The sequence below is a fragment of the Paroedura picta genome, chromosome 2 (assembly GCF_049243985.1).
Source record: "Paroedura picta isolate Pp20150507F chromosome 2, Ppicta_v3.0, whole genome shotgun sequence".
NCBI classification, from domain to species: Eukaryota; Metazoa; Chordata; class Lepidosauria; order Squamata; family Gekkonidae; genus Paroedura; species Paroedura picta.
Genome location: NC_135370.1, coordinates 128349301 through 128359749, shown reverse-complemented (window position 1 = coordinate 128359749; position 10449 = coordinate 128349301).

Genomic DNA, 10449 nt, shown 5'->3' with positions numbered 1-10449 from the left:
TACACGGACTCATATTTGTCGCCAGAAATAGCATCAAGGTTCAGCTTACCCACAGAAGGCTCACTGCTGTTCTCCAAAATCACATCTGCTTCCTCCAGGAATAAGAGATTGTTGTAGGTGACACCAAAAAGTTACTGAACTTTCCCACAGAAATTCCTGAAGAAAGCAGAAGGTAGGTGTCATGTCGAGCGATATTCCACTGCTTTCTGTTGTGACTCCCTGACCAGGAAACAAAAAAATTTCTGTGACAGAAAACAGAACCTATCCCGGGCTATATTAAACAATTCCACAATGAATACAAATAAACGTTTCTTATCTCTTCTTGTAAATTTATGTGTATAAGCACAACCAGAACGGCCTCTAGATTAAACCGTTTTCAATTTTGTTTTCCTCAGTGGTTGTCCTTCTAAAATACAAAAGCATACAATTAATACAGGCTTATCAACCATTTTTACAAAACAGAAGAGAACATATTTAACTGAACATAGTCATTATTCTAGTCTACAATAGTACATACCTCCTATAATTTTTATAAACATACAGTCATTGTTACTTTAATATATATATAAATCAAAAGCCAGCTTTTTGGCTATTATCGTAAAACTTATAAAAATTATAAAGATTATACTAAAGGGCCAAATCTTACCTTTAAATTATATTATATATATGTGGCCTTTGGCTCTTAGGTTTGGGGAGGTCTGTTCAAAAGACTCATCCCACTGGGTTGTAGACTGCCTCTGGTAATTATACTCTAGCTGAGAAACTTACTCCATGCCACACCTATACCAATTAAAGCTGCAGTCTCATCTAAAAGCAAAGAGTTCCAAACATATGTAAAAAATATATTTTAAGGGCTCTAAATTCTCCCAATTGGCCATGAAGCCTATCAGTTAGGATTTAAATTATAATAAACTTTCTTCCAAGGTACCCCTATAGAGGCTATTGATCTTAAGTTTAAGAAATGACAGCATCATTTTGCAGTCCTTGTGTTTGCAGGTGCTACCTCACAGGAAGCAAGAAAGTTCCAAATTTGTGTTTAAGCCTTTAGGGCTCATGGTTTCCAGTGAGTAAATGTAAAAACTTTCACGTTGTCTCAAGATCTTATTGATGTCCATCTTGTGGTGTCCAACAGTTGAGATTTGTTCAAGTCCAAAGAATAGTAAATCTTCTGGTTTGTGTCCTTTTTCCATGAAGTGAGTCACCATCGGAGCATCTGTTATCTGGTGTCTAAGTCTGGACTGGTGTTCCTGGATCCGGACCTTAATTGGACGGCTGGTGATACCAATGTACAATTGCGCACATGGACATATAATACAGTATACCAAGTTTTTACTTGAACAGTTAATAAAACGATTGATCCTCACATAGAAGCCATTACCTGTTGCTCTGTATTCCTTGATAGGTAACAAATACTTACAAACCCCACATGTACCACATTTGTAATTGCCTTTAGGAAAGTTACTTGCTGATGTTTCAGTATTACATTGTTTTTTATTAATTAGTTCACCTATAGTGTGGTTGCGCCTCCATGCTAATCTTAACCCATTTTCACATCCAGGTAAGTCCCTGATTAAATGCCAATGTTTAAACAATATTTTTCTGATATTTGTGGCAAAATATGAATAATCAAAAGCACAGGTCAATTTCTGATCTTTTACTCTCTTATTGTACTGTAATAAATCATGTCTCTCCTTGGCATCTACCCTAGTTTTAGCCTGCTTGATAATAGATGGTGGGTAGCCACGATGTTCAAGGGCTTTACCTAATTCCTTACTGGCATTTTCATAAGAAGAGGAGTAATAGTTAATACGTTTATGTCTCAAAAATTGCCCATAGGGTAAATTTCTTATAAGGTGGGGAGGATGAAAGCTATTGAAATGAAGGAGTGTGTTACGATCTGTTGGTTTTTTGTATGATGTGGTGGTCAATCTACCATCTGGTTTTAAAGTGACCAAAGTGTCTAAAAATGGTACTTCCACCATGTCATGATGACCTATAAATTTAATTGTGGAATGCTGGCTATTAACCCATTGTATGAATTGTTCTATGGAGTCCGGATTTAAATAAACAAGAAAAATATCATCCAGGAATCTGGTATAAAAATTAATATCAGACTTAAATGGATTAGTAATATCGTTGTACAACCACTGGTTTTCAAGGTAAATCATAAAGAGGTTTGCGATGGTCGGGGCCATCGGGGAGCCCATAGAGACTCCATGAGTTTGTAAGTATAAATTGTCTTCAAATTCAAAGTAATTATTTTCAAAAATCAAATCCAATAAATCCAGCAAAAAGTGTGTAGGTGGGATACATAATTGTCTATTGTCTAACAAATTTTGTATAACTAATCTTGCCTCTTCCAATGGAATGTTGGTATATAAGGATGTGACATCCATAGTCATTAATACTGCTCCTTTTGGTACCCTTAATTTTTCTATGAGGTTAATAAAGTGGGTAGTGTCTTTTAACAATGTGTCTTGAGTTGGAAGCAGCTTCTGAAAATGAAAATCTATAAATTTGGCTAAAGGTTCCAAGAAGGATCCACATTGTGAAATAATTGGTCTGCCTATGGGTGGACGGTCAGGTTTATGTATTTTTGGTAAAATATATATGTGAGGGATCCTTGGGTACTTGTTTTCAAGAAAAGCAGCTTCATTATTATTAATATATCCAAGTCCCAAGCCCTCATGTATTACAATCCTGATCACTCTTATGATCTCATTAATACAACTATAATTAACAGGTTTATAATATTTTCTGTCATTTAGTTGCCTGAGGACTTCATTTCTATAATCCTCTGTGTTAAGTACTACTATACCTCCTCCTTTGTCAGCTGGTTTTATAGTAATGTCTGGATCAGATTGTAACTGTTGCAAAGTATTAAATTCCTCTTGGGTAAGATTAAAAGGGGCATTTCTTCTCTTGTATTTCAGTAACTCCAAATCCCTAAGTACCATTTTTTCAAAAGTGCTTATTTCAGGTACCTCTATTAAGGGTATAAATGTTGATTTTGCTCTAAATCTAACTGGTTGTGTAATCTCTGTAGACTGTGGAAAATAATATTTCAATTTAAGTAGACGTGTGAGCTTAAAAAGGTCTACTCTGGTGCGAAAGGCATTGTATTTAGGTACAGGAACAAAGGAGAGGCCTTTGTTTAAAACTTTGATTTGTGTTTCAGTTAGTGTCTTATTGGATAAATTAAAGACTATTTCTTGCGAGATCCTCTCCTGCTCCCCTGAAAATCCGATTGATATCTATTAGGTTGACGCAAGCGTCTTTGGGGTCTTAAAGCACCTCTTGGAGGTAGTGGTTCCTCACTAGAAAAGCTTGCAGTATCTATTTCCGATTCAGAAAAAGTATCTGGATCCCAAGTAACATTTTTTGTTTTAAAACGAGGATGTTTATATGTTAACCATGGGTAAACATTATCTGAAGCATAGTCTCTCTGATCACGATTGAACTTACGATTCTTGAATTCTTTAATACTTTCAGTCAGTTTCTTAATATTAGAGTCCAATTCTTCTAATTTATTATCATAAATATCCTGAGTCACTTTAGATTTAAGATTATTTTTGAGCTGAGAAATCTCAGTGTCCATGGTTTCTATTTGTTTGGAACTCTGCTCTATGATTAACAACATGAGATCAAATGAGCATTTGGTAAGAATAGCAGCCCATTTTTGTTTAAAGTCATCATTGTCTGTGAATAATGTAGGATATTTTTGTATTCTAAGGCCCCTGGGAATTCTATCATTGTTTAAATATTCATTTAAATAAACAGCATGTAAATGGGTTCTCAATTTATGTTTAGACAAATATGTTAATTGTTCCCAATCCCCAGGTGGGGCATCATTATTCACATTTAAAGGAGGTAAGTTTTGAGTAATTCTATCTCTATCCTCATTATTAAAGGCAAAGCCTCGTTTCCAAGTAGCCATCACAAGATAAGAGTACACCACGAAAAGAAAGGGACGGTTCAAAATTATTGTGACAGAAAACAGAACCTATTTATAATTAAATTTATAGGTCATCATGACATGGTGGAAGTACCATTTTTAGACACTTTGGTCACTTTAAAACCAGATGGTAGATTGACCACCACATCATACAAAAAACCAACAGATCGTAACACACTCCTTCATTTCAATAGCTTTCATCCTCCCCACCTTATAAGAAATTTACCCTATGGGCAATTTTTGAGACATAAACGTATTAACTATTACTCCTCTTCTTATGAAAATGCCAGTAAGGAATTAGGTAAAGCCCTTGAACATCGTGGCTACCCACCATCTATTATCAAGCAGGCTAAAACTAGGGTAGATGCCAAGGAGAGACATGATTTATTACAGTACAATAAGAGAGTAAAAGATCAGAAATTGACCTGTGCTTTTGATTATTCATATTTTGCCACAAATATCAGAAAAATATTGTTTAAACATTGGCATTTAATCAGGGACTTACCTGGATGTGAAAATGGGTTAAGATTAGCATGGAGGCGCAACCACACTATAGGTGAACTAATTAATAAAAAACAATGTAATACTGAAACATCAGCAAGTAACTTTCCTAAAGGCAATTACAAATGTGGTACATGTGGGGTTTGTAAGTATTTGTTACCTATCAAGGAATACAGAGCAACAGGTAATGGCTTCTATGTGAGGATCAATCGTTTTATTAACTGTTCAAGTAAAAACTTGGTATACTGTATTATATGTCCATGTGCGCAATTGTACATTGGTATCACCAGCCGTCCAATTAAGGTCCGGATCCAGGAACACCAGTCCAGACTTAGACACCAGATAACAGATGCTCCGATGGTGACTCACTTCATGGAAAAAGGACACAAACCAGAAGATTTACTATTCTTTGGACTTGAACAAATCTCAACTGTTGGACACCACAAGATGGACATCAATAAGATCTTGAGACAACGTGAAAGTTTTTACATTTACTCACTGGAAACCATGAGCCCTAAAGGCTTAAACACAAATTTGGAACTTTCTTGCTTCCTGTGAGGTAGCACCTGCAAACACAAGGACTGCAAAATGATGCTGTCATTTCTTAAACTTAAGATCAATAGCCTCTATAGGGGTACCTTGGAAGAAAGTTTATTATAATTTAAATCCTAACTGATAGGCTTCATGGCCAATTGGGAGAATTTAGAGCCCTTAAAATATATTTTTTACATATGTTTGGAACTCTTTGCTTTTAGATGAGACTGCAGCTTTAATTGGTATAGGTGTGGCATGGAGTAAGTTTCTCAGCTAGAGTATAATTACCAGAGGCAGTCTACAACCCAGTGGGATGAGTCTTTTGAACAGACCTCCCCAAACCTAAGAGCCAAAGGCCACATATATATAATATAATTTAAAGGTAAGATTTGGCCCTTTAGTATAATCTTTATAATTTTTATAAGTTTTACGATAATAGCCAAAAAGCTGGCTTTTGATTTATATATATATTAAAGTAACAATGACTGTATGTTTATAAAAATTATAGGAGGTATGTACTATTGTAGACTAGAATAATGACTATGTTCAGTTAAATATGTTCTCTTCTGTTTTGTAAAAATGGTTGATAAGCCTGTATTAATTGTATGCTTTTGTATTTTAGAAGGACAACCACTGAGGAAAACAAAATTGAAAACGGTTTAATCTAGAGGCCGTTCTGGTTGTGCTTATACACATAAATTTACAAGAAGAGATAAGAAACGTTTATTTGTATTTATTGTGGAATTGTTTAATATAGCCCGGGATAGGTTCTGTTTTCTGTCACAATAATTTTGAACCGTCCCTTTCTTTTCGTGGTGTACTCTTATCTTGTGATGGCTACTTGGAAACGAGGCTTTGCCTTTAATAATGAGGATAGAGATAGAATTACTCAAAACTTACCTCCTTTAAATGTGAATAATGATGCCCCACCTGGGGATTGGGAACAATTAACATATTTGTCTAAACATAAATTGAGAACCCATTTACATGCTGTTTATTTAAATGAATATTTAAACAATGATAGAATTCCCAGGGGCCTTAGAATACAAAAATATCCTACATTATTCACAGACAATGATGACTTTAAACAAAAATGGGCTGCTATTCTTACCAAATGCTCATTTGATCTCATGTTGTTAATCATAGAGCAGAGTTCCAAACAAATAGAAACCATGGACACTGAGATTTCTCAGCTCAAAAATAATCTTAAATCTAAAGTGACTCAGGATATTTATGATAATAAATTAGAAGAATTGGACTCTAATATTAAGAAACTGACTGAAAGTATTAAAGAATTCAAGAATCGTAAGTTCAATCGTGATCAGAGAGACTATGCTTCAGATAATGTTTACCCATGGTTAACATATAAACATCCTCGTTTTAAAACAAAAAATGTTACTTGGGATCCAGATACTTTTTCTGAATCGGAAATAGATACTGCAAGCTTTTCTAGTGAGGAACCACTACCTCCAAGAGGTGCTTTAAGACCCCAAAGACGCTTGCGTCAACCTAATAGATATCAATCGGATTTTCAGGGGAGCAGGAGAGGATCTCGCAAGAAATAGTCTTTAATTTATCCAATAAGACACTAACTGAAACACAAATCAAAGTTTTAAACAAAGGCCTCTCCTTTGTTCCTGTACCTAAATACAATGCCTTTCGCACCAGAGTAGACCTTTTTAAGCTCACACGTCTACTTAAATTGAAATATTATTTTCCACAGTCTACAGAGATTACACAACCAGTTAGATTTAGAGCAAAATCAACATTTATACCCTTAATAGAGGTACCTGAAATAAGCACTTTTGAAAAAATGGTACTTAGGGATTTGGAGTTACTGAAATACAAGAGAAGAAATGCCCCTTTTAATCTTACCCAAGAGGAATTTAATACTTTGCAACAGTTACAATCTGATCCAGACATTACTATAAAACCAGCTGACAAAGGAGGAGGTATAGTAGTACTTAACACAGAGGATTATAGAAATGAAGTCCTCAGGCAACTAAATGACAGAAAATATTATAAACCTGTTAATTATAGTTGTATTAATGAGATCATAAGAGTGATCAGGATTGTAATACATGAGGGCTTGGGACTTGGATATATTAATAATAATGAAGCTGCTTTTCTTGAAAACAAGTACCCAAGGATCCCTCACATATATATTTTACCAAAAATACATAAACCTGACCGTCCACCCATAGGCAGACCAATTATTTCACAATGTGGATCCTTCTTGGAACCTTTAGCCAAATTTATAGATTTTCATTTTCAGAAGCTGCTTCCAACTCAAGACACATTGTTAAAAGACACTACCCACTTTATTAACCTCATAGAAAAATTAAGGGTACCAAAAGGAGCAGTATTAATGACTATGGATGTCACATCCTTATATACCAACATTCCATTGGAAGAGGCAAGATTAGTTATACAAAATTTGTTAGACAATAGACAATTATGTATCCCACCTACACACTTTTTGCTGGATTTATTGGATTTGATTTTTGAAAATAATTACTTTGAATTTGAAGACAATTTATACTTACAAACTCATGGAGTCTCTATGGGCTCCCCGATGGCCCCGACCATCGCAAACCTCTTTATGATTTACCTTGAAAACCAGTGGTTGTACAACGATATTACTAATCCATTTAAGTCTGATATTAATTTTTATACCAGATTCCTGGATGATATTTTTCTTGTTTATTTAAATCCGGACTCCATAGAACAATTCATACAATGGGTTAATAGCCAGCATTCCACAATTAAATTTATAGGTCATCATGACATGGTGGAAGTACCATTTTTAGACACTTTGGTCACTTTAAAACCAGATGGTAGATTGACCACCACATCATACAAAAAACCAACAGATCGTAACACACTCCTTCATTTCAATAGCTTTCATCCTCCCCACCTTATAAGAAATTTACCCTATGGGCAATTTTTGAGACATAAACGTATTAACTATTACTCCTCTTCTTATGAAAATGCCAGTAAGGAATTAGGTAAAGCCCTTGAACATCGTGGCTACCCACCATCTATTATCAAGCAGGCTAAAACTAGGGTAGATGCCAAGGAGAGACATGATTTATTACAGTACAATAAGAGAGTAAAAGATCAGAAATTGACCTGTGCTTTTGATTATTCATATTTTGCCACAAATATCAGAAAAATATTGTTTAAACATTGGCATTTAATCAGGGACTTACCTGGATGTGAAAATGGGTTAAGATTAGCATGGAGGCGCAACCACACTATAGGTGAACTAATTAATAAAAAACAATGTAATACTGAAACATCAGCAAGTAACTTTCCTAAAGGCAATTACAAATGTGGTACATGTGGGGTTTGTAAGTATTTGTTACCTATCAAGGAATACAGAGCAACAGGTAATGGCTTCTATGTGAGGATCAATCGTTTTATTAACTGTTCAAGTAAAAACTTGGTATACTGTATTATATGTCCATGTGCGCAATTGTACATTGGTATCACCAGCCGTCCAATTAAGGTCCGGATCCAGGAACACCAGTCCAGACTTAGACACCAGATAACAGATGCTCCGATGGTGACTCACTTCATGGAAAAAGGACACAAACCAGAAGATTTACTATTCTTTGGACTTGAACAAATCTCAACTGTTGGACACCACAAGATGGACATCAATAAGATCTTGAGACAACGTGAAAGTTTTTACATTTACTCACTGGAAACCATGAGCCCTAAAGGCTTAAACACAAATTTGGAACTTTCTTGCTTCCTGTGAGGTAGCACCTGCAAACACAAGGACTGCAAAATGATGCTGTCATTTCTTAAACTTAAGATCAATAGCCTCTATAGGGGTACCTTGGAAGAAAGTTTATTATAATTTAAATCCTAACTGATAGGCTTCATGGCCAATTGGGAGAATTTAGAGCCCTTAAAATATATTTTTTACATATGTTTGGAACTCTTTGCTTTTAGATGAGACTGCAGCTTTAATTGGTATAGGTGTGGCATGGAGTAAGTTTCTCAGCTAGAGTATAATTACCAGAGGCAGTCTACAACCCAGTGGGATGAGTCTTTTGAACAGACCTCCCCAAACCTAAGAGCCAAAGGCCACATATATATAATATAATTTAAAGGTAAGATTTGGCCCTTTAGTATAATCTTTATAATTTTTATAAGTTTTACGATAATAGCCAAAAAGCTGGCTTTTGATTTATATATATATTAAAGTAACAATGACTGTATGTTTATAAAAATTATAGGAGGTATGTACTATTGTAGACTAGAATAATGACTATGTTCAGTTAAATATGTTCTCTTCTGTTTTGTAAAAATGGTTGATAAGCCTGTATTAATTGTATGCTTTTGTATTTTAGAAGGACAACCACTGAGGAAAACAAAATTGAAAACGGTTTAATCTAGAGGCCGTTCTGGTTGTGCTTATACACATAAATTTACAAGAAGAGATAAGAAACGTTTATTTGTATTTATTGTGGAATTGTTTAATATAGCCCGGGATAGGTTCTGTTTTCTGTCACAATAATTTTGAACCGTCCCTTTCTTTTCGTGGTGAACAAAAAAATTTCTAGCAGTGGTCCCCAGCCTTTTGATCACTGGGGAACAGTCAAGGCTTGACAATTTTACTGAGGCCCGGGATGGTGGTGGTGGTAGTCTTTTGCCGAGGGACGTCACTGCCGCCTGAGCCCCTGACTTCCCGGCACCAACTGGGGGACGCTGCCAGCAGCAGCTGCGCAGTGCTACGCCGAGGGGGAGCCCCAGCCATGGCGGCTGCCGGAGAGCACCAAAGGTGAGCCAGTGGCAGGGCAGCCCCTGAGGCAGCAGCCGGGGAGGAAGATGAAAAGGAGCCGTGGCCCGGTACCGACTGATCCACAAACTGGTACTGGTTCCAGGACCGGGGATTGGGGACAGCTACTCTAGGGAGTTATAGAGGCCAATGGAGACTATTTCTGTTCCTGTGGGAAAGGTGCTGATAAAGGCAGCAGATCACAGCTCTTTTGAACCTCCAGCAAGACAAAAGGAGAGCAAAGTTGTCTATATCTTATTGGACCATGCCCAGCAAGTTTTCAAGTATGTACTAATTTTCTTTAAAAAAAGAAAAGAAAAAAGCCTAAAGAATCCTCTTAAGTTTCAGTGGATAAACAATTTCTTTGCAGAAACCAGATTGCAGCTTCCATTTAATAGTATATCAGTTAAGATGCTTAGTGAAAACACATATTAAACTGAAAAAACATATCATCAGATGTGCTAGGACTTCATGAAGTTCTCTAAAACTGGTATAAATGAGCCAAGTCAGCCTAGTCAGAGACCCTGACAAAGCCTAGTCTGTATTTCCTTCTATATACTATGAAGTATATATATATATACTATATATATTCTATATACTATGGAAAACTCAACAATGGCCACAGGATTGGAAAAGGTCAGTTTACATTCCAATCCCAAAGAAGGGC